Below are 26,008 nucleotides of genomic sequence, written 5' to 3'. Positions count from 1 at the left end.
TGAAATATGTGTACCATTTACTACAACTGCTCTAACTGCCAAAGTAGAGCAAGGACATAAAAAGACCCAAATATATGTACTCTGTAAAAATAAGAGACCAGAAGTGTATCATTTAAAAAAATATTTAAAAAGTTTGCAAACAGATGGTGCTTACATGCAATCATATATTGCATTGTTTTACAATTTATTATTTAATAAAGGAATATTCAAAGCAACCACTTAAAATTTTTGCAAATTTAGCATCATGTCTTTAAATTCAGTTAATGTAAGTTTCCAAAGGCAATTAGGGTGTAAACTGTGTTTAATGCTTTGTTTTATGTTTTTTTTCTTTCCCTTTTTGCAATGATGTTTTTGCAAAGCCACATATAATTGTCACACACTAAGCCAAATTTTTGGAAATCTCTAATATGGAAGGAAAAAACCAAAACAATTAACTATCAACTGCTTCATGTTACCTTATCTACAAGATTTCCAACTGTTTCTGGATTTTAAGATAATCACATAAGAACCCTGCAAAATATGCAAATATATTATTATAATTTTATCACTTTTTCTAAAAATAAGCCTATACATTTGTTACTTTTTTAAAAGAGAATTTCACTAATTTATGTTGTCACTAAGCTACAAATGAATCTCAAAGGAAATATTAGAATTAATTTTTTCAAGTTTACAGCTGAGATATTCACAAGCCATATCTAATAGCCTATCTTGGGAGTAATTACTGGTAATGGGTATCCAAGGGAAATTATTGCCTGCTGCTGTGAATTAGGAGTGCCACAGGTGGTGTTCATCAATTGGAATGGGTTGGAGGAGAGTAGCAGTCTGAGCCAAGACTCCTTAAGCTTGATTTGTGGAACCATTGTTTCTGGATGCTTCAAACATAAATTGGCTACTTACAACAATGACCCACCATTTTTTTCAAGCAAAACAAAATGGTGTGTATATCAAAAAAGTACAAATGTAGCATCATGTTGTTAATGTGTGACAGTGAAATGCCTTCCTGGTGTGGAGGAAAACCCATTTTAAGGCAGATTTCTGAGTACATATAAACTATGTTAAAGTTAGCAGTGAATATTACAAGTCGCTTTGGTTTATTTTTTGCATTAAATTTAAATAATTATTAGTAAATTGCATTAATTAGTTACTCCACGGTATATGTTTCTAAACATTTCAGGTGTCCACTGACTCTAGTGAATATATAAATAGCACTATTAACTCCATTATCATTGTTATTTATCACGCCATTTGAAGGAAATTTATATGTCATCAGGAAATTGCCTTCATGTGTTCTGTGGCTCAAAATAAATAAATACATAAATAATATTATTATAAACATAAATAAACACATAGATAATAAAAACCAATTTTAGATGGTTTTTCTCTATAACGTAAAAATACCTCAACTTAATTTGTACTAATTTAGTTTATGAAAGATAGGTAATGGACAAAATGAGTTTTTGAATAATGTCAAGTATTATTTGGGTAATGATTTCAAGTAGTCCTCAATTCACTTTTTTTTTCTTATAACTCCATGATTATAAAAATCCTTGAGAGAAAATATTTTAGACAAATATCAGGTCAGTCTCCTAATTTAAATCAAATTAAAGTAAAAATGCCCACTACATCATCCCTATGGTTACTGATATTTTACTTTAAATATAAATTTGAATTAGAGGACACATATGAATACACATACTTTATAATATGAGAACTGAAAAATAAATTGAAATACTAACAGACTAAGAAAAGGAAACCAACTAAGAGACAAGAAAAAGAAACCAACTTATTGAGACAATATTTTCTCATAAGGTGGTTAATGCAGTCTCTCAGAAGTGCTTAAAGTACTACCACAGCTTTAACATGATTTAGACAACAGTGGTGAAGGATCGTAAATTAGGAAGTAGAAACTTCCCAAAAGCTCTTTGAAAATTGGAAATGGAACTTACTTACAGAAACTCTGAGGTCTAGTGGTAGTGTTCCCATGAAATAATTATAATGCTTACATAACAATAAATTATAAAAGGATATTTGCAAGACAATTTTAGATAAACACTAATTTTTTAGTTACAGTTGAGTCAGGGAAAAACCTCTCTGAGTATTTAAAGGAGAGGAAATGTAGTGCATTGGTTATTGATGTGGTAGGTTGGTTTGTTGAATCAGTGTTTGAATCAATCGAGAGCCTAGTGGTAGTATGCTTATTTTACTCATAGGGTGGAGGGACAAATGGAAGATGCAGTGTTATAGGAACGCAGAGACCAGAGTCGGTTGAAGCAGCTGGAGTCATGACAGGTCTGTCAGGAACTATGCTACACACTGAATGTTTATGCCCCTACCTCTACTTGTATGTTGAAGCCTAATCCCCAATGTAGTACTTTTTGGAAGTGGGGTATTTGGGAGATTATTAGGTCATGAGAGTGGAGCCCTCATGAATGGGGTTAGTGCCTTTACAAAAGAGAACTCAGGGAGCTTCCTCACTACTTTTGCCTTATGTGAGAACACAATGAGAACATAGCCATCTATGAACCAGGAGGTGGACTCTCACTAAGCACCAAGTGTGCTCATGCCTTGATCTCAGGCTTGCAAGCCTTCAGAACTGTGAGAAATAACTGTTGTCGAAAGCAACCTGTCTATGGTAGTTTTGTTATCGAGGAGCCAACACAGACAAACTGCAGCAACGTAACTATACAGCCACTACTAGAGATGCGACCAAAGGTAAAGAAGGAGGAGTGAAATTATGGTCTCCTCCTTTCCTCATACCCCGCCCCCCAACTTCCCACACTTGCTTCCCATTGACCAAATGCTGCCAGATGCCCTGTGAAATGGGAGGAGGCTATTCATCCTGAGATATTGTGCAGAGCAGGAGATGGATAGAACTGTTACTGAGTGAACACAGGCAAAGTCCCAGAAGAGATGTAAGAAACACAGTATAAGGAAGGGTGGAGACAAATTTTAGACAAAGTAGTAAGGGAAGGCCTCTCGGTGCAAAAGAGTTCAAGTTGACTCTTTCATGGTTTCCCAAATTTGGCTTGACCATTTTTTCATTCTTGGATTGGTTCGAGGTTGTGTTCTCAGAAACTGAGCTGTAGATGGACCAAATTTTTGTTTGTTTCATCAGTTTCTTCCTGACAAAATATCTGGGGTCGATTTTTTAAGTATCTTCACATATATTTCATGAAAGCATTTCTAAAAGGTGATTAATCAATTCAAACTTCCAACAATAATGTAAGAATGTTTCAAATTTCTAAACTTTAAGTGACATGATATTTTCATCACTGATCTAAATATATACAATTAAGAGTCAAACCCCACTGTAGGAACACAAATAATAATAATAATAATAATAATTGGTCCAATAAAGACTTGAAGTCACTAAAATGTAAAAGAAATATTGAGAAAACTGGAAACTCTACCTATTTTAAGGTTCTGGAATACATTGTAGATATGATATTTACCCAGTTCTGATGACACAATTCTCTGTAAATAAAATGTCAAAGGACATTCCTCTATAAGGAAAGGACATTCCCAAGCTTTAGTTCTAAATTACTTCTAAAATCCACTATAGTGCAAGAGAGCTCTTGGGATAGAGTACAGAAGAATTTGCTAGAGTCAAAGTATAGTGCTACTCAAACTTATTCACTATTTCAATTAAAAGATAACTAATGGAATGTTACTAGTAATTACTATTAAAGCTAATAGGCTTGAATTCTTTCTTATTAGAGGGAGACAAAGGATTTGGTGAGAAACACACTTCTTTCTTCAACAGTGATTTTTTTTTTTTTATTTGCTGGCTCCTGCAGAGTTAACCACTAACCACAGTTGACCTTTATCTCAATGTATAGCTCACTGTTCATCTATAGTGAAATGTACCATGTTGGTAATCATTTTCTTTTGAAATCATTTTCGTTTGTTAAAAGGGCAGATTTTGAAAAGCAGGAACAAATCCCCTTAGGAATACTTAGAGGCTGTATAGACCGTCTTTCATACTATTCAACCTTTTACTTACAAAGGGCTCTTTTAAACTCCAAGTCTCACGCCAACTGCATCAAAGAGAGTATGAAACAATGCCTTCTGTCAGTCATTTCTTGCAATGGTATAAGGGACCCCCCATTACGAGCTGCAAATAACGCAAAACAAGTTTGAAAATAAACCTGCAGAGAGAATGTCACTTATGTAGGTCCAAAAAGGAACTTCCTAATAAGTTGAAATTTATATCTTTTGGGTGATATTTATGCACAAATTGGTGAAGCCACATGATATATTAGTAGGGACAAAACATGGCAAATATCCAAAGGACATTTATTGCTCCCATTTCCTAATTCAAAAATTTTTTTTCTTCTTAATCTTAAATATTCCATTCAAGTCTGTAGTTTCATTTGCACTTCTGGGTCAACATCTTATATCTTTTCTACTCCTTTAGAGTAGAGATTTTTATCTTATCTATTTTTATCTATTGTATAGATACAATATTTATTCTGTCTATAAAAATAAAGATGATTACTAGGGTGGAATCTCACTTTTAGAAAAAGAAGTGATGGGAGACAGAACTCTCTTTGGGTTAGGGAAAGGTACTATACACTGTCTCTTTTAAATTGATTAAGCACAGGCAAAAAATTTTTTTAAAAAGATGGAAATATAAAACCCATCCCTTAGATATTGTGCCCTCATATCCTCATGTTCACCTAGAACACACCAAGTTTACTTGTTTTAATTGGCTTACTTGTCAGATTAAGAAGAGTCTGAAGTATCTCCTGGCTATGATTGAGAATCCTTTCCTGTGCATAGCAGGATCATGACTGAGATGGAATTTCAGTTGGAAGCAGAGTAATATGTACAAATCAAGTTATGAAGTCAGAATAATTAAGGCAAGGGTGGGGAGTGGAGTCACAGGGACAGTTTAGGATAGAGTACAAAAGGATTATGGACTTGGGCAATGCAGAAAGTGATTTATGTAAAGTTTTAGACTTGAGCCCAATGACTGAGATAGATTTTAACTCAATAGTTTGTGTTAATTTTACACATTAAATCTTTGCAGTGATGTATACACTGTGTTGCTAAGGATCCATAAATGTGGCATATGAACAGATCAGAATGATTGTACTTGGAACCTTGACTAAAATTTTTGAAAAGAACTTTTGAAATCACTATAGCTAAAACAGAAAACTGATTTACAATTAATGTATGGAATCACATGATTTAAATGGAGTTTATAAGTCAATAATCACTTTGTTTGGAGTGAAGTGCAATCACCCAAGGCTAGAGTTTGTCAATAATGATCATATCAGATTAGAGCACTTACTCTATCTATCTCTACAACCCAACAGCCAACATAGAAAAGAGAAAAGCCTATGTAGAAAACAGAAAAATATAATATATTTTAACAACTGCTATATAATAAGTATATGGTAAAATCTTAGTTGCCAAGAAACCAAGCCTATTTTGATCAGGCATTCTCAAAGAACATTTGAGCAGATACTCAGTAATGCTTACTCCCTTTATATTAATCCATTATAGGTCAAATTGCAATAATACATTAGAAATTGTTTCTTGAGCCTTCTAACTAATCCCACTTAGGTATGACACCACATTAATCCAGATTATACTGAATTTCATTTTTAACCATCATGCTTGAATGAACCATCAGTGTCATATTTCAAAATATTTAGATGATAATCAACAACCATATTTATGTGTAGATGTTTTAGTTGTGAATAAATTATCCTGATGGAAAAAATATAAATCCTATGTGATAGTAATTATATTTGCATAGTAATTTATTCATTTATTTTGTTTCATTCATATATTTATAAATTTATTCTAAAATATTTATTAGACAGCTATAATATTACAAACATTCTCTAAAACCTGGGTACAAAAAACAAATTATCCTTGACTCCTATGGAATTTAAATGCAAAGTACATAACACAGACAAAAATAGATGTATACAAAACGAACTGTTTGAAATAGCTATATTAAAAAATGCACTTTCATGCAATGGAAAATTGTCTCTCAAAAATATCCATCCATTGTTCCTACAATGTCTTGGCTTCAGGTGAATTATCCATGAATATGCTATTCTGAGTAATGTGTCCAAAGAAGCTGAGATCAAATCCATTCAATTTGCTCATGCAATATTAAATTAAGGGAAATATCAATAGGACTACAAGAACTAGGATGAGGCCACCCTGCAATATTTACTTCAACTGTATCCTTCATGTAGAGTTGCTAAATTTAGCAAATAAAAATACAGTATACCCAGCTAATTTGAATTTGACATAAACAGTTGTTTAATATAAGCATGTCCTACACATTACATAGAGCACACCTCTGTGAAACATTATTTGTCGTTTACCTGATACTCAAAATTTAAATGAGTGTCCTGTATTTTATCTACCTAGTTTACCCTTCAGAGTCTCCAAACCAAACTAACTGAACAAATTACACACCATCTGGGTCTCCCTTAGAAATCCAAGTGGCTTTCTTTTTAAGTTTTGTATTGATCTTTACCTTGGCCTAGGGCATTAATCCAGGTACAAAAGGATATATTAGCAATGCATGGGCTTTTCCTTGGATCACAAAGAAATCTAGGGAAATTCTATCACCCATTACAATCATGAACAGAGAATTGAGATTAACCTGAATGACTTCCATGGTCAAGGTGAGATCATTAATCACTTTAGCCAAAGAAAGGAACACATTTCTTACCACATATTTTAACAGAAATCACTCCCATGGTAGGAATAACTGCCAGCAGAATGCACATTAAAAAAAAAGCCAGTTATCATTCCAGGAAGCTTCCTAGAGTAACTAAAAGTAGTACCATTTTGGATAGCTCTCCATATTCATCTGGGATTCTACCTGTGATGTTTCCTTCAACATTTAAGGTATTTCTCCGAAGGTTCAAGTTTCAGGATTTCAGGAAGGAGAGAAATTATGCCTGGTTTCGTACAAGAAACACAGGCCCAGCAGTATTCATGCTACCCCTGAAATGACAGAGTTGCTCTCAATTTTGAGAACCCCCAAAGGGGCACCTTATCATTCAGTGGTCACAGATCATCCAAAGCAACCTTCTAGAAAAATGGTAGGTTTTACGGTTCCCAGTTTAGTTTTAATAATTGAGTCTAATTCTTGGTTTTAGAGGAAATGTACAACCTGTCCTATTTTTCCACATACTTACCCAAGTGATACTTGTTTGTCCAATGGGATGACATACAGAAGATCGATTTTACAAATATTTGTGAAGAGGAGTAGGAACTGAGGTCATCATTTCTTGTTTGTTAAAGTCTTCTTGGGAAGCTTACTGGAACAGTGATCAAGTCTTGATCAGAGTTGTCCTGCAAATGATGGGAAACTTAGTGGTCATTTAAATGTAAGGTTCAGGAAGTATATTGGAGAAATTGCTCCAGTATGTTTTCCTTAATGAGGAAGGGCAACACTGAAATACAAAGAACACAACAGTCCTCTCTTCCTTGTATCTTCCAGGTTCTGAGGGATTACTTTCTCTCTGACAAGATGTTGTTCTCACTCTACAATCATGAAATTGTTTTGTCTCATTCAGGTAGCTAACACATTATTTTTTCTCCAATCTTCCCTTACTTGCATGTAGGCCTTTGCTCTGGATGGACTAATTGCAATTATTTGGAAGGAAATTTTTATGAAACTATAGATATCCATTATGATCAGTGTAGGAAAAGGATATGAGAAGTACATTCAAACAAAATGTTATCTTTATGACCTACAACAATGTCAATCTAATAAAACAATCGAGGAGTAAAATAAGGTCCCTTGCAGGGACCTTTTTGGCCAGGCTGTCACAAGTAAGATGCAGCATCCACACAAGTTTGGGGTTAGTGTTAAGGGAAAGATAAATCATGCTCTGGATTGACCATGGTGAAATCCCACATTTTCAAAATTGATTTACTTGACTCATCACCACTCTTGTTTTGATCATTATATTGGAAAGAGGTCTAGAAATTATTTATCTGTGCACTTCTACTTGGTTGGATATGTGGACCAGGAGAGAGGTAAAGGAGTTCAAGATGACTTAAGAGTATAAAAAGCATGAAAGCTTCCTTGAAAACCTTGACTATAAGTCCATAGTTGGGTAGATTTTGCAATGAAAACCATATCCTTGTCAGACTGAAAATGGTAGTAATTGCTGAAAACATGACTCATTTGTTTCAAGAACTATAATGATATGCTGGAGCTGGCTGTTCAGACTGGAACTGTAACATTATAACTTGAAAATAGGTCTACATCAGGGGATGATGGCAGAATAGGAAGATACTAAGATTACCTTGACACAGGGATACAACTAGAGGACATCCACATCAGTGTAAATAAACTAGAAAATATCCCCAAAACTGGCAAAACAGACTATCCTCAGAAAAATATAGAAAAGAGGCCATATTGAAGAGGGTAGAAAGGTTAGAGAAGCAGTTCAGAATTAAGTGAACATGCAGGACTGTTCTCAGGAGGAAGGGATGCCATGTGCAGAGGGGAGAGAAACAGACCCTCACATCAAGTACCTCAGGCACAGGGAACCTGCAGAGGGAAGATAAATCCACATAATATCTGATATTGAAAAGCAGAGGGGCCAAATTTCATGAGTTCTTATAGTCAGCGGGGCTTAACACCTGGCACTTTAAAATTCAGTGGGCCCTGGTCTGGGAGAATCAGGAGGATGATAAGAAACTGAGTCCCTGCCCTTAAGGAAACAGCACAACAAACAGTCCCATGGAGATACAGCATAGAAGCAGTAGTTTGAAAAACACCTGGGATATACTGGAGGAAGATTTCTTTACTAATCTCAGAGCCTGTGTTGGAGCGGCAGGAATCATGGGGAGATGTCTGCAATAACAAAAGAGCTGGTGGGCACCATTTATCTTCCCCAATCCCCAGCCTAGACACACTAACACCTGCTGGAACAAACACAACATGAGCTACCTAATTTGCTAACAGTGAGCTTCGCTCCCATGTTCTCCTATGGACATGACTCCTCCAGCCAAGCCTCCGTTCCAGGTCTCCTTTAGTAGCAAACCTACATGGACCTTGATGGAACCATGTGTCCCACCTTTGCATTCTCCTGCAGACTGATTCCCTCCAGCACTGCTACAAGAGTTTTCTAATGCAGCTTTAGGTCCCCTCCCACAGCAGACTTGAGCAAACCTTGCTAACACCACCCCTAAATTCTCCTGCAGACCTGCCTCCTTCGATATGCCTTCGCTGGAACCTATCCAAAGCTATGCCACAAGCCTGGCAATGTGAGAGTGGCCCCAACAGGGACCAGAACCACTCCAGAGTAACTCCTATCCCAGGGAGAGGGGAAGATAACCACACACACCAGTGGCAGTCATATGGTCTAACAGCAGGCCTCACCTATTAACAAAAACCTCTCAGGAAAAGTGTCCTACAGTTCTGTGCTACTGCATCTCTGGAAAACATCTCGTCTGACTTTACTGAAGCCCAAGGTGGCCCTAGACTGACCCACTAACCACACAGAGACCAAACCCTGACCACAACAAGTGAAGAGAATTATTGCAGATGACTGGACTGAAAACAAAAGCAGCTCAGCCACAACAATAGGGTGTGCATAACACAAATAGGAGACATCCCTGAAACACAAAGTTGTGATGAATGGGGGACACTGCACTGTAAGGCACCACAGGACCACTACTTCATAAGACCACTACTTTCAAGAGCAGGAATAGCTGATTTTTCTAACACGTAGAAACAGACACAGCAAGTCCTCACGAAATGAGGATACAGAGGGGTATGTTCCAAATGAAAGAGCAGAACAAAATCACAAGAGAGCTAAATGAAATGGAGATAATAGGCCTGATAGAGAATTTAAAGCAATGGTCATACAGATACACATCAGACTTGAGAAAAGAGTGTACGACCTCAGTGAGACTCTCAACAAAGAGATAGCAAACATGAAAAAGAGCCAGAGTTAAAGAACAATAATTAAATATAAAATACTTTAGATGTAATAATAGTAGAGTAGAGGAATCAGATAACTAGATCAGTGACCTGGAGGACAGAGTAATGAAAAGCAATCAAGATGAATGGGAGAGAGAAAAAACAATAAAAAATGAAAATAAACTTAGTGTACTTTGGGACACAATCAAGTGTAATAACATTCACACTATAGAGATCCCAGAAGGAGAAAAGAGAGAAAAGGGGGAAGAAAACTTATTTAAAGAAATAATAGCTGAAAACTTCCTAAATCTGGAGAAGGAAATTAAAATTCAGATCCAGAAGACATAAAGAGCCCGTAACAAAATCAACCCCAAGGGGTCACACCAAGACACATTGTAACTAAAATGGCAAAAAGTAGTGATAAAGAGAAAATTTTAAAAGCAGCAAGAGAAGGAAAGAAAGAAATACAGTTTTATACAAGGAAAACTCCATAAGATTATCAGTTGATTTTTTAGCAGAAACTTTGCAGGCCTCATATAGCCATGATATATTCAAAGTGCTAAAAGGAAAAAAATTCTGCAGTCAGGAATACTCTATATACAAGGCTATCATTCAGAATAGGAGAGATAAAGAGTTTCTCAGACCAGGTGCCTGGGTGATTCAGTCAGTTGAGCGTTTGACTCTTGATTTTAGCTCAGGTTATATCATGGTTTGTGGGTTCAAGTCCCACACCAGTCTCCATGCTGACAGTGTGGAGACTGCTTGGAATTTTCTGTTTCTCTCTCTTTCTGCCCCTCCTCTGATCACACTCCCCCCCTCAAAATAATTAAAAACTTTAAAAAAAAAGGGTTTCCCAGAAAAACAAAAGTTAAAGGAATTTATGACAATTAAACTGGTCCTACAAGAAATGTTAAAGGGGACTCTCTGTGTGGAAAGGAAAGACCATAAGTAGGAGTAAGAAAAGTAGAAAGTACAAAAGCAGCAAAAATAAGTATTTCTGAAATAATCAGCCATGGAATTCACAAATTAAAAGATGTAGTATGACACCATATACCTAAAATGTGGGCAGGAGAGCAGTAAAGAATGGATTAAAACATAAGTAACCATCACTTAATATAGACTGCTATATGCATAAGATGTTTTATATAAAGCTTTATATATTTAATGGCAACCATAAATCAAAAATACTAATAGATATGCAAAAAATGAAGAAAAATGAATCAAAGCATATCATTAAAGAAAGCCAAAAAACTGTGAGAGAAGAGAGAAAGAGAAAAAAAGAACAGAGATGAACTAAAAAAAAAATCCATAAAACAAGTAAACTACCAATAATTACTTTTAATGTAAATCAACTAAGTGCTCCAAACAAAAGACTTAGAGTGTCAGAATGGATAAAAAAGCAGGACCCTTCTATATACTGCTTACAAGAGACTCATTTCAGACCTGAAGACATGCAGATTGAAAGTGAAGGGATAGAAAAGAATCTATCATGCAAATGGAAGTGAAAATAAAGCTGGGGTAGCAATACCTATATTAAACAAAACAGACTTGAAAACAAAGACTAAAAAAGAGACAAACAAGGATGTTATATAATCATATGTGGAACAATCCAACAAGAAGATATAGTAATTGTAATATTTATGAACCCAAAATGAAAGCATCCAGATACATAAAACAGCTAATAACAGACATAAAGGATGTAGTCAACAGTAATACAATAATAGTGTATTTACATGAATGGATAGATCATCCAAACATAAAGTCAACAAAGAAAGCGTTGCCTTGAATGACACATTGGATGAGATGGATCTGACATATTCAGAACATTCAATCCTAAAACATCAGAATAAACATTAGTTTCAAGTGCACATGGAACATTCTCCAGAATAAATCAAGTTATGGTCATAAAACAAATATTAATAAATTAAAAAAAAATTGAAGTCACATCATACATCTTTTCCAATCACAATGCTATGAAACTAGAAATCAACCACAATAAAAAAATTCTGGGAAGAACACAAATGAATGAAAGTTAAATAACACAGTAATAAACAATGAATGTGTCAACCATAAAATCAAAGATGAATTAAAAAAATACATGGAGACCAATGAAAATGAACACACAATGGTCCAAAATCTCTGGGATGCAGCAAAAGCTGTTCTAAGAAGGAATTTGATAGCAATACAAGCCAATGTCAAGAAACAAAAAAAATCCCAAATAAACAACCTAATCTTACACCTCAAAGAACTAGTAAAAAAGAACAAACAAAACCTCAAACCAGTAGAAGGAAAGAAATAATAAAGACTAGAGTAGAAATAAACAAAATAGAAACAAACACACACACACACACACAAAAGCAATAGAATAGATCAATAGAACCAGGAGCTTGTTCTTTGAAAAGATCAACAAAATCGATAAACTTTTAGCCAGACTCATCAAAAGAGGGAAAGAGAGAGAGAGAGAGAAGATTCAAACAAAATCAGAAATGAAAGAGGAGAAATAATAAGCAACACCACAGAAATTCAAAAGATTATAAGAATATTATGAAAAATTATATGGTAACAATAGAATAAATGCATAAATTTCTAAAAACATATAACCTCACAAAACTGAAGCAGGAAGAAATAGAAATTTAAACAGACTTATAACCAGCAATGAAATTGAATCAGTAATCCAAAAGCTATCAAGAAACGAAAATCCAGGATCAGAGAGTTTCACAGATAAATTCTACCAGACATTTAAAAAAGAGTTAATACCTATTATTCTCAAAGTTTTCCAAAAAGTAGAAGATAAAAGAAATCTTCCAAATTCATTCTATGAGGCTAGCATTACTTTGATACCAAAACCGGATAAAAACACTAAAAAATAAGAGACCTATAGGCCAATATCTCTGATACACATAGATGCAAAAATCCTCAACAAAATATTAGCAAACAAAATCTGACAATACATTAAAAAAATTCATTATGATCAAGTGGGATTTATTCCTGGGATACAAGGGTCGTTCAATATCCACAAATAAATTAGCATGATACATCATGTCAACAAGAGAAAAGATAGGGGCGCCTGGGTGACTCAGTTGGTTGAATATTTGTCTCTTGATTTCAGCGCAGATCATAATCCTGGGGTCATGGGATCAAGTCCTGCATGAGGATCCACACTGAGCATGGAGGCTGCTTAAAATTCTTTCTCTCTCTCTCCCTCTAGCCCTTTCCCCACCTCGTGTGTTCTCTCTCTCTCTCTCTCTCTCTCTCTCTCTCTCAACTAAAAAAAAAAATAGGGGCACCTGGGTGGCTCAGTTTGTTGAGCAGCTGACTTTGGCTCAGGTCATGATCTCATGGTTGGTGGGTTTGAGCCCAGTGAGGGGCTCTGTGCTGACAGCCTGGAGACTGGAGCCTGCTTCAGATTCTGTCTTTGTCTCCCCCACTCGTGCTCTCTCCCTCCCTCTCTCTCTCTCTCTCTCAAAAATAAAAATAAAAATAAAACATTAAAAAACTTTTAAATTAAAAAAAATTTTTAAAAGCAAGAGAAAGGATAAAAACCCTATGATAATTTCAAAAGATGCAGAAAAAGTATTTGACAAAGTATAACATCCATTCATGATAAAAACCCTCAACGAAATAGGTTTAGAAGGAACATACTTCAACATTGTAAAGACCACATATGAAAAACATACAGCTAATATCATCATCCTCAATGCTTAAAAACTGAGAAATTTTCCCCACAGATCAAGAAAAGACAAGGATGTCTACTCTCACCACTTTTATTTAACATACCACTGGAAGTCCTAGCTGCAGCAATTAAACAAGTGAAATAAATAAAAGGCATCCAAATTGGTAAATAAGTAAAACTTTCACTATTCGCAGATGACATGACACCTTAGAGAGAAAACCCTAATAACTCCACCAAAAAAAAAACTACTAGAACTGATAAATGAATTCAGCAAAGTCACAGGATACAAAATTAATACCCAGAAATCTGTGGTGGTTCTATACACTAACAACAGTCACAGAAAGAGAAATTTAAAAAACCACATCATTTACAACTGCATCAAAAATAATAAAATACCCAGGAATAAATTTAGCCATGGATGTGAAAGATCTGGACTCTAAAAATGATAAAACATTGAGATAGAAATGGAAGATGATACAAACAAATGGAAGGATATTCCATGCTCATGGGTTAGAAGAACAAATATTGCTAAAATATCCATAGTATCCAACACAGTCTAGAGATTTAATGCAATCCCTATCAAAATACAAAATCCCTACCAAAACAGCATCTTTTTTAAAATTTTTTTTATTTTTAATTTTTTTAATTTTTTTTAACGTTTATTTATTTTTGAGAGAGAGAGACAGAGCATGAACGGGGGAGGGGCAGAGAGGGAGACACAGAATCTGAAGCAGGCTCCAGGCTCTGGGCCATCAGCCCAGAGCCCCACGCAGGGCTCGAACTCACAGACCGCGAGATCGTGACCTGAGTTGAAGTTGGACGCTTAACCGACTGAGCCACCCAGGTGCCCCAAAATTTTTTTAATTTTTAATTTTTAAAAATTTACATCCAAATTAGTTAGCATATAGTGAAACAATGATTTCATGAGTAGATTCCCTAATGCCCCTTACCCATTTAGCCCATCCCCCTCCCACATCCCCTCCGGCAACCCTCAGTTTGTTCTTGATATTTACGAGTCTCTTCTGTTTTGTCCCCCTCCCTGTTTTTATATTATTTTTGTTTCCCTTCCCTTACGTTCATCTGTTTTGTTTCTTAAAGTCCTCATATGAATGAAGTCATATGATTTTTGTCTTTCTCTGACTGATTAATTTCACTTAGCATAATACCCTCCAGTTCCATCCACATAGTTGCAAATGGCAAGATTTCATTCTTTTTGATTGCTGAGTCACACTCCATTGTATATATATACCATATCTTCTTTATCCATTCATCCATCGATGGAAATTTGGGCTCTTCCCATACTTTGGCGATTGTTGATAGTGCTGCTACAAACATAGGGGTGCGTGTGTTCCTTCGAAACAGCACACCCATATCCTGTGGTTAAGTGCCTAGTAGTGCAATTACTGGGTCATAGGGTAGTTCTATTTTTAGTTTTTTGAGGAAACTCCATACTGTTTTCCAGAGTGGCTGCACCAGCTTGCATTCCCACCAACAATGCAAAAGAGATCCTCTTTCTCCGCATCCTCTCCAACATCTGTTGTTGCCTGAGTTGTTAATGTTAGCCATTCTGACAGGTGTAAGGTGGTATCTCATTGTGGTTTTGATTTGTATTTCCCTGATGATGAGTGATGTTGAGCATTTTTCATGTGTCGGTTGGCCATCTGGATGTCTTCTTTGGAGAAGTGTCTATTCATGTCTATCACTCATTTCTTCACTGGATTATTTACCAAAACAGCATCTTTGAAAGAACTAGAGAAAATAATCATAAAATTTGTACAGATACACAAAAGACCCCAAATAGGCAAATTAATCTTGAAAAAGAACAAAAGTGGAGGTGTTGCAATCCAGGACTTAATGACATACTACAAAGTTGTAGTAATCACAACAGCATGGTATTGGCACAAAAATAGACACATAGATCAATGTGACAGAATAGAAAGCCCAGAAATATACTAACTATTATATGCTCAATTAATCTTCAACCAAAGAGTCAAGAATATGGAATGGGAAAAAGTCTCTTCAATAAATGGTGTTGGGAAAATTGGACAAGTATATGCAAAAGAATGGTACTAGATCACTTTTTTATACCACACACAAAAACAAACTCAAAATGTGAGACCTCAAAAAATAAAAATCCTAGAAGAGAGCAACTTCTCTGACTTTGGCCATAGCAACATTTTTTTCTTGATATGCCTCCAAAGGCAAGAGAAATAAAAGTAAAAGTAAAAGTAAACTTTTGGGATTACATCAAAATAAAAATCTTCTGCACAGCAAAGGAAACAATAAAACTAAAAGACAACCTACTGAATAGAAGAAGATATTTGCAAATGACATATCTAATAAAGGTTAGTATCCAAAATATATAAGGAATTTATGCAACTCAACAAACACACACACACACACACACACACACACACACACACATACACACTCCAATCAAAAATGAGATATGAATAGACATTTCTCCAAAGAATATTTAGAGATAGCCAACAGTTACATGAACAGATGTTCAACAACATTCATCATCAGGGAAATGCAAATTAAAACTATAATGAGATATTATCTCACACTTGTCAGAATGACTGAAATCAAAAACACAAGAAACAAGTGTTGGCGAGGATGTGGAGAAAAAGAAAATTCTCATTCACCTTTGGTGGGAATACCAACTGATGAAGCCACTGTGTAAAACAGTATGAAGGCTTCTCAAAAAATTAAAAATAGGATTACTCTTGATCCAGAATTTCCACTACTAGGCATTTATCCAAAGAATAAGAAAGAAAACACGAATTCAAAATGATATATACACCCCTATGTTTACTGCAGCATTATTTACAATATTCAAATTATGGAAGCAGGCTAAGTGTCCATCAATAGCTGAATGGATAAAAGAGTGGTATATACGTATATTTAAATATTACTCAACCATAGAAAAGAAAGAAATTTTGCCATTTGCAACAATATGGACATATCTACAGAGCATAATGTTAAATAAAAGAAGTCAGAGAAAGACAAATATGATTTCACTAGTATTTGGAATTTGAAGAGCAAAACAAACAAAGAAAAATTGAGACAAACCGAAAAATAGACTCAACTATAAAGAAGAAACTGATGGTTACCAAAGGGGAATGAGTGGAATAGGTGAAGGGGATTTGGAGTGCACTTATCTTGAAGAACACTGAGTAATGTATAGTAGTGTTGAATCACTATATTGTACACCCGAAACTAACATAACACTGATGTTAATCATAGTGGAATTAAAATAAAATAACAACAACAACAACAACAAAAATTGTTCTACATCAATAATCTTCAAAAAAGGGTCAAGTTCTGATGAAGTTTATCTGCCATAGTGGACAGAGGCCACATCCCATGCCATATGGTCTCCTGAATTTGTCTATACTTCTGAAAAATGGTGACCCACAGAAAAATGAGAAAATTATTTAGCATTATCTCAATAACTCTTACAGTCAGCCCTACACGTTGAAAAACTTAAGAAACATTTAACCAGATATAAAATTAGGTATTATCATAATAATGTAGCAGCAAATGCACCAGATAAAGATGTAGTTCTTAAACAAGTCAACTGGCAGGAGTTCCAGTTCTTGAATGTGATGGTAGATCCTTAGTTAAAAGCAGTCTTTTCTTGTGTGTCCAAGCTATGATGGTAGATCTGTTTCTATGTCTCATACAATGGTGGATTGAAACAGTAATGTAGAGATTTAAGTAATATAGGTTCAATCTTTAGCTTCTGACTAATGCTATCAGAGAATGGGCTCTTGTTTTGGGAATGTATAAGAGTAACACAGATGGTTATATTAGCAGCCACAATTTCTTTTCAGTTTGTGGTCCCAAACATAAGTGACTTTAATCTGCCAGGCAATCTGTAGGTTTCCAAGAGGCAGACCAAACAGTTAAAAAAGTATCTACAAGCCAAAAGTAAAAAGATAAAAGATAACAGTAAAAAGATAACAAGTTTTTCAAGGGAGTAATGTTTTCAGGGAGTTCTGTCCACTGACAAGAGTGATCATATTCATTTCATATTCCACAGAACTGGCCCCTGAGGTTAAATATCCACAGCAGCCTAGTGGACAAAATCAGGTTTCAATTTAAGCAAACTAGCAGTGCATCAGACAGAGGCATTTAGGGAACTTCTGAGAATCAATGGATCCTTTGATTAAACAGCTTTGCTTTCTGTAGTATAAAGTTTTCCCCAAAGGGATAGCCATTTTTTCATGTGAAGCCAGTGCTACCGGGCTGCTCACTGCTCAACCAAATCAACTTTAGATGCTTTCTGTCTATGGAAAACTTTATATGAGGTAACAAGATAACTGACATAATTGTATCCGTTTTGGGAATCCCTTGAGTGAACAGCTATAATATATTGTTTTCTCACCAGGGTTTGAGGTTTGTGCCCTTTGGGTGACTTGGGATTGGATCACACAGTAATATCTTTGAGGACTCCACCTTACTCTGGGTCATTTGTTGCCACATTGTCATGAAAACCTCTGTTAAATTTTCATCTGGTATAACACACAAGGAAAGCAAGTGTTTTAGGATGAAGGGCTGACCATAAGAATTATTTACATTCTCTTGGATCAGTTTCTCTTTCTCCCATGGGTCACATTTTTGTCAGGAGTATAGGCTCAGTGCTTCATAAATGACCTCACAAAAGGGGTTTTCTGTCACAGAAAACTGTCCCTGAGAGGACCAAAGCTCTCTGGAAAGTACCCATTAACAATACGTTAATATGTTACAATAATGGTTAAGTGAGAATTATAAAAAATACATGATCCTATTTTTAAAAAAGAAATGTGTAGTTGTACAAATAAATATTATATGTATTTCACAAAATCTGATAATATTAACACCATAAAGTTGACAATGATGACTTTGAATGGGAGATTATATCTCAGGGGATTTGTCTGTACTTTACTTTTCAACAATGAACACAATTTCTTGTACAAGAAAAAAAAACAATACTCAAATTTTACTATCTCCATACTCAATACTCAGTGTCTCAGTATCTCAATACTCAATTTTTTACTCTCACCTCCAAATAGATCCACACTTGGAATGTTAGACCATAGAAGGCTTTGAACCAGATGGCCCTGTTGTTGCTATTTTTCTTTTTACATACACTAAGTTCTCTGATTTCATGTCATATTAATCAAAATTTATTTTCAATTAATAAATAGAAAACAAATCATTCAGCATATGTTAAAAAAAGAAGAAAGTAATCTTCTAGGATATTAAACAAATTCCAACAATATTTTCATCTTTGTAATGTAGGAGTCAGAAAGAGTCTTTAAGGCACCTAAATCTGTAACTCCTAGTCTCTGTGCTTCTCAGTTTAAATTATGAGTTCAGAAATCCTGAGTCACAAGCATAGATCAAGTGTCTCTCTACTTTCTCAGAAGTAAAAAGAAGAGACAGAGAGGAAACATAGATGCCAGGCAAGCACCCCTTTAGTTGAATCAAGCATCCTTATAGAAAGGCTAAAGAGATACTCCAGTAGTGTCTATTGCATTAATAGTAGTCTAATGCAGGACAAATTAGGAGAAGAAGTAGAAGAGCAAAAAACCTATATGATCAGAAGTATTCTATAAAAAAACAATAGGTATTTTGAAGTAAGGGTTTCAATTATCTCTCAGCAAAAAGACATATTGTTCTAAAAGCAATACTGAATTAGTAAAAGAAATATGTCTGCAAACTGTATTCAAAGATAACTATAGATGGTTAAATGACTATATATCCATGATCTTAGGATGCCCTCATGCTGCCACTGAATCAATTGCAATGTCTGCATTTCTATTTCAGAACAGGATATTCAAAATTTATTAACAAAGGACCAATTTACTTAAATAAAATTATTTTGTCTTCATTGATGAATTTTCTCTTAATTTTTCAAATTTCAATATATGTATCAGTATCTTTGTCTACATAAACTGTCAACAGGCATTGTTTTCCTTGATGTTGGCCAAAATATTAATAATTACTCTACAAATATATTGTTATAATCTTTGTAAGAGGCAACCAAATTGAATATTGATTCTGGAACCATACTAAGTACAAACTGTTTTTCCTTCTTTTGCCAATATGTTTCTTTACACAATATATTTTATCTCTTTGTGCCTGTTTGTTCATCTGTAAACTAGGATAATACAGATACCTTTCTTAAAGGTGTATGTTAGGTACTGATTTTGTTTCTTTAAAAGTTCATTATAAAGTAATTATTTTATTTTCTGAAGAATTTTTCTAGTCTTTTTTTAATGTTTATTTATTTTTGAGGCAGAGAAAGACACAGAGCTTGAGTGGGGGGAGGGACAGAAAGAGAGTGGAAGACACAGAATCCGAAGCAGGCTCCAGGCTCTGAGTTATCAGCACAAAGCCCGACACAGGGCTCGAACCGAAGAACCGTGAGATCATGACCTGAGTTGAAGTCAAATGCTTAACTGACTGAGCCACTCACACACCCCTAGTTTTTTAATTATTAGAAGTAGAATCAGTTTTCTCCAACTATATGTATAGAAGTATCTCTTTTTATTCTTTCTACTTAATCATGTGCACTAAAAATTGTAACACAAAACTCTTTAGGTTCCTTAGCAGGTTGTATTTATTTATATCGGTGATAGATTTAATCTCCCAGAGGGCATAGCACAGCACTGAATTCATTTGTTGGATTTTTGAAATCGACTTTACAGATGTTCCTCAGCTTATGAAGGAGTTACAACCTAATAAACCTATCATAAGTTGAAATATCATTGATTCAAAAATACATTTAATACACTGAACTTACTGAGCACCATGGTTTAGCCTAGCCTACCTTAAACGTGCTCAGGACACTTACATTAGCATACAGTTGTGCAAAATCATCTGACACAAGGCCTATTTATAACAAAGTGTTGAATACCTCATGTAATTTAGTGAATAGTGTACTAAATGTGAAAAACAGAAAGTGTCTGCATGGAGACAGACTGGTTGTAAGTACACAAGTTGTTTACCTTTGTGATTGTGTGGCTACCCAGGGCTCTGGTTTCCTGCTGCTGCCCAACATGGGGAGAGAAAGTATTCAGAGAGAGAGAGTATCAGGTTCTGTATTGCTAGCCCTAGAAAAGATCCAAATTGAAACCTCCATGTACATTTTGTGCCAAATATGTATCATTTTCATACCATTGTAAAGTCAAAAAATCATAAGTGGAACCATAGTAAGTAGGGAAGCATCTGTACTGTGCTTATTATCAAGTGGAGTGTTTACAAGGAAACGGACATAGACATTCATAAACAAGCATTTGTTTGAATACCTGGTTTTCAATGCTTTGGGGCATGTATCTAGAAGTGGGATTGCCAGGTCATAAGGCAAATTTTTAAGTAAACACAAAAGCACTTTCTGCAGCACCTGGACCATTATATATCACCACCAGCAACGTGTGAGGGTTCCAGTTTCTCTACACCCTCACCAACAATTGCTTTTTTCATTGTTTCGATGATAGCCATCCTAGTGGGTATTAAGTGATATCTCATTGTGTTTTCTACTCAGTATTTAGTTTTGAACACCACGTGGTCCTCTGAAAAGGATAATGGCCTTAAAGTGAAAATAATCATGCTAAGTGGATTTTCAGGATACAATTATCCCTGGGGAGGAAATAAATATGGTTTCAATGGTGACTCATCAGAAAATGTGTAAAGGTAATTAATTCTCTTTTATCTTAAGAATTTTTGTTATTTATTATGAATTATACCTTATAATTGTACAGGTTTTGTTTTTATAGATTTCACATACTAAGTATTTCACAATGACTATTAACATTTGAGATGTTACAACTTAAAGCTTTTCTCAAGATGGTTGTGATATATGTTGGTGAGAGATGCTGTACTCAAAAGGGAATGTGCATAAGGTCTTACATGCCTCAGTTCCCTTTATCACCAGTGTACTACCACAGGCCAATGTTTAACATGCTTATTTTTGGCTTAAAATAAGCAGCAGCAGAAAACACAGCTGTCCTGTTAAACTACCCCTTGCTACCATCATCCTTTCCTCCAAACTTTTTTTTTTCAAATCTACATTAAAAAGCATTTTTTGGTGAATATAATTTTAAAGTTAACACTGAAAAACAGAACTTAATGTTTATTTTTTTGCTTAATACAGAGAGGTTTAGATTTGATTTTTACATCAGTGCTATGAATTAAAATTATAAAATCAATTTTTAAAAAGTGTGCTAGTTTGTGTTCATTTAGAGATTCCTAAGGCATATCTCTCATGACTTCAATCTAACAAAAATTTCCAACTTCAGGTGGCTAATAACAGAGAGAAAGCATTATTGAAGTGAGTTAATACACTTAGAACTTTAACTATATTCTTAGAGTCATTTTTATTTTCAAAAAATTTTCTATGTTTATTTATTTTTGAGGCAGAGAGAAACAGAGCATGAGTTGGGGGAGGGGCAGAGAGAGAGAGGGAGACACAAAATCTGAAGCAGGTTCCAGGCTCTGAGCTGTCAGCATATAGTCTGACACGGGGATTGAACCCATGAACTGTGAGATCATGACCTGAGCTGAAGTCAGACACTTAACCAACTGAGCTACCCAGGCGCCTCTCTTAGAGTAATTTTAAAAAGGGACTATGAATTTTAATATTGCCTACTTTTTTAAGATCCAAGTGTTTGTCCATATAACATCAACAAAATTCCAGGCCAGAGTGGAAACAGACAATCTGGTTTCAGATCTTCACTGCTTCCAGATGTATGATTTGGGGCAATTTTGTTAACCTTGCTGGAGTTCAATTACTTCATCTGTGAAACGATTATCTACTTACAAAATTGTATGGCTTAAATTCATCAATTTGTGTAAAACACTTGGAACAGTGATTGGTGAAGGGTAGCAGAATATGTCACTCTAAATATGCCACTGTGGTTTATCGATTATTTTGAGCTGTAGGCACTTGGAAAAGAGCAAATATGAGGAGAATTTTTTTTTTTTTTCTGAACTCCCTTGTCTAGGGAAAGACAGATCCTCTAAAAGGAGTTCAATTGTCATAGATCCCTTCCCTGGGAGTTTTGTCACCCAGGGAAGATTGACTCTCACCACAGGCAAGAAGACTAGAAGTATATATCATAGACAAACTTTATCACAAGTTATTATACTTCCAATGTGTTCTAAGTGCCCATTCATATTTCCTAAAATTTAGTTACTCTCTACTGTGAGGCCTACATCCCTCTCTTCTTTCTTTATTAAGATAGTGATTAATTCTGAATTTTAAGCCAGCGTTTGGTAGTTACTCATTTTTTCCTGGGTACCTCCCATATATACATCAGGAACACATGTTAAAAAATTTCTGTTTGCTTTTCTCTTGTTAATCTGTCATTTATTACAGGAGTCTTAGCTAAGAACTCAGAAGGGTAGGGGAAAATTATTTTTCCTCTCCTACACTGGCATATATATTTACATTCTTATTGTCCAGTCCAATGTATTCCTCACATTTGTAGCCAGAGTTATCACAAATCATATCTCTCCTTTCATTAAGAATCTTTAATAGCCTCTTATAAACCTAGAACTGAATTTAATATCTTCATTATACCCCTCAATGATCTGGCATCAATCTCCCCTGAGATTTGATCTATGCCACCCTAATGCTTGTGGCACTTCCAGTCACACAGGCCATCTTGTGGTAAACAAACTTGCCTGTTCCTTAACTGACTTAGGACCTTTTCACTTATTTTATCTTCCCTCCTTCTTTTGGAACCAAATGACTCACTTTTATGTCACGTATGTCAAAATCTCAGTATTACTTCTTCAAAGAGATCTTCAGTGATAACTCTTTTTTTTAAGTGTTTTTAATGTATATTTTATTTTTGAGAGAGAGAGAGAGAGAGAGAGAGAGAGACAGAGTGCAAGTGGGGGAAAGAGCAGAGAGAGAGGGAGACACAGAATCTGAAGCAGGCTCCAGGCTCCGAGCTGTCAGCACAGAGACAGACATGGGGCTCGAACTCATGAAACGTGAGATCATAACCTGAGCTGAAGTTGGATGCTTAACTGACTAAGCCACTCAGGTGCCCCTTCAGTGATAACTCTTTATAAAATAGCATCCCACCTCCACCAGCCTCTTCTTTGTCTCGTACTGGTACTTAACAATAGGTTAGATTATTCTGTATACCTTGTTTCCTTATTTATAGGCTGTTTCCTCCACCAGATCATAGCTCATGAGAGCAAGGCTTTTAGTATATCACACTATTGTTAGTACCTAAAAGAGTGACTGTCATAGGGGAATTAAATGATAATTGTTTTAAGAATAACTTACTTGCCAATTTTAAAATCACTCTTGAACTCTATGACAATTTTTACAGACAGAACACCTTTTTAACCAACTTTTTTAGGTTTACTTATTTATTTTGAGATAGAGAGTCAGTGGGTGTGGGGCAGAGAGAGAGAGAGAAAGGAAAAGAGAAAGTGAGAGAGTGACAGAATCCCAAACCCAAGCCAACTCTGCACTGTCAGCTCAGAACCCAATGCAGGGTTCAAACTCAAGAACTGTGACATCATGACCTGAGCCAAAATCAAGAGTCAGATGCTTAACTGACTGAACCACCCAGGGCCCCTTAACCAACTCTTATGTAAGAAATAACGTACTTAAAAGAGAGCATTTTATTACAACAAAAAATTAGGGCTCTCAGACAGCTCAGGGAAAAATAAATGAAAATGGTTCTTCAATGCATAATATGCTTTTTCTCACTTATAATAACAAATAATGAAAACTAAAACAATATGAGATACTATTTCTTACCTATAACCATGGCAAAAATCCAAGTTGACAACAACACTTGATGAACTATGGGGAATAAGAATATTTATACATTGCTGCTGAGAAAATAATCATTTAAATCTTATGAAAGGAAATCTGCCAATATCCAGCAAATTTATTCATGTTCAAACATGTTGACTTAGCAATCTCACTTCTAGAGAATCTACTTCAAAGATAGAATGACAAAATTGTTAAACGCATATTCATATGTTTATTAGCATTGACTCTAGTTGTAATAACAGTTAAAGAACAGTACTATCCCAAATGAACTCCACTAGAGGATGGGTCAGATGCCTGTGAGGTACTCCTCACTATAGAATACAGATATAAAACAAGAAAAAAATACTCAGATACACTATTAAGGAAGAAGCACCAATCGTTTCCATTAAATTAACGAGAAGAAAAACAAAGAAAATTTTGTAGTGAGCTATCAGTAATCTAAGAAAGGCTAAAAATACAAATAGGAAGATAAATCATGAAATAAATGAAGTGGACTGGGAGCAGGATACTATGATACACGCTAGGCTTCTTTATAGTTTGTTTTAAAATGGCTGGATCCATTAACATTTGATACAAGTTTAATACTAAATTATGTTTAAAGTAAAATGAAGAAAAATTGAATGCAAAATGTTACCCTACTTGTATTTCCAGTTGGGGAGATAATCACACACACACAAAAAACTCTTCCAAGATTTCTTAAAACATTGTAATTTGATTTTATACACCTAATTAAATATGTCCTAGGAACAAAATGAACTGTAAAAATAATATTAAACTGTTTAGAATAGGCATATTTTTTGTGGCAGTCTTGGAAATATTATTCTAATATTGGCAATATGAATGTATTATTTATTATAATAAGTAATTATGTTGCTGTCATTTATGGATGGGATTTTTTTTTTACCTGGGAAAAAGAAGATATGCATGCATGGTGTTATATAAGTAAATGTTTCCTAAAGGTAAAATTTTCAAGAAAAAAAAAAGTATATCATAAATATTAGGCACAATGCAAAGATTTTAAATCACTCTCCATTAACTACCTAGTTTTATAAAATTAAATAAAGCCATTTAGCACCTCATTACCTGAAAGCCACGCACATTTTATTTCCTTTTTGCTATGAATAATTTTTATTTTTGTAACAAATACATTGTGATTTATTTAATAAAAATGTCATTTTCCTAAAGAAAATTGTTGTTTTGACAAAATTATGTGTAAGTTGCTGGCAACTTGCTGTCATAACTATGAAGTCTCCTCAGAAAATTTACATAAAACTCTTAATCTTCTTGACAAATTTTAATTCATAGATTCATAAAATCCATCCCTACCTTTACACAGTTATATTCATTGTGGATATTATTATGTTTCAAACTGTAAATTATTATACTTTCTTGCCATGAATATTTTTTTATTCAGCTTCTGTCTTCAAACAAAAAAGTGTTTATTTTTGTAACTTACAGAATATTCCTTAAATTTCTATCAATAATCATCTAAATGCAATCTTCACTTTGAATATAATTTCAATTCCTGTATCAAACATTATTACTTAATATAATTTGAACTTTAATTTTAGAACTTCTGGCAAACTGAACTGGAATAATGATGTAATGACCTTCCAATTTA

At 34.8% G+C, this 26,008-nt stretch overlaps 1 long non-coding RNA gene across 1 annotated transcript in view; it reads right to left on the bottom strand.

Annotated features, from left to right (window-relative positions):
* LOC125150527 (uncharacterized) overlaps positions 1–26,008 on the bottom strand; it is a 313,734-nt gene that overhangs the window by 40,875 nt on the left and 246,851 nt on the right. The window contains exon 5 of the long non-coding RNA XR_007146442.1: positions 7,176–7,332. This is a non-coding gene — a long non-coding RNA (uncharacterized LOC125150527). The remainder of the gene's footprint in view (positions 1–7,175; positions 7,333–26,008) is intronic.

Source organism: Prionailurus viverrinus, chromosome A1, assembly GCF_022837055.1.
Source record: "Prionailurus viverrinus isolate Anna chromosome A1, UM_Priviv_1.0, whole genome shotgun sequence".
NCBI lineage: Eukaryota > Metazoa > Chordata > Mammalia > Carnivora > Felidae > Prionailurus > Prionailurus viverrinus.
Note: the sequence above shows the minus strand (reverse complement) of the source record. Positions and strands in the feature narration are given on the sequence as shown.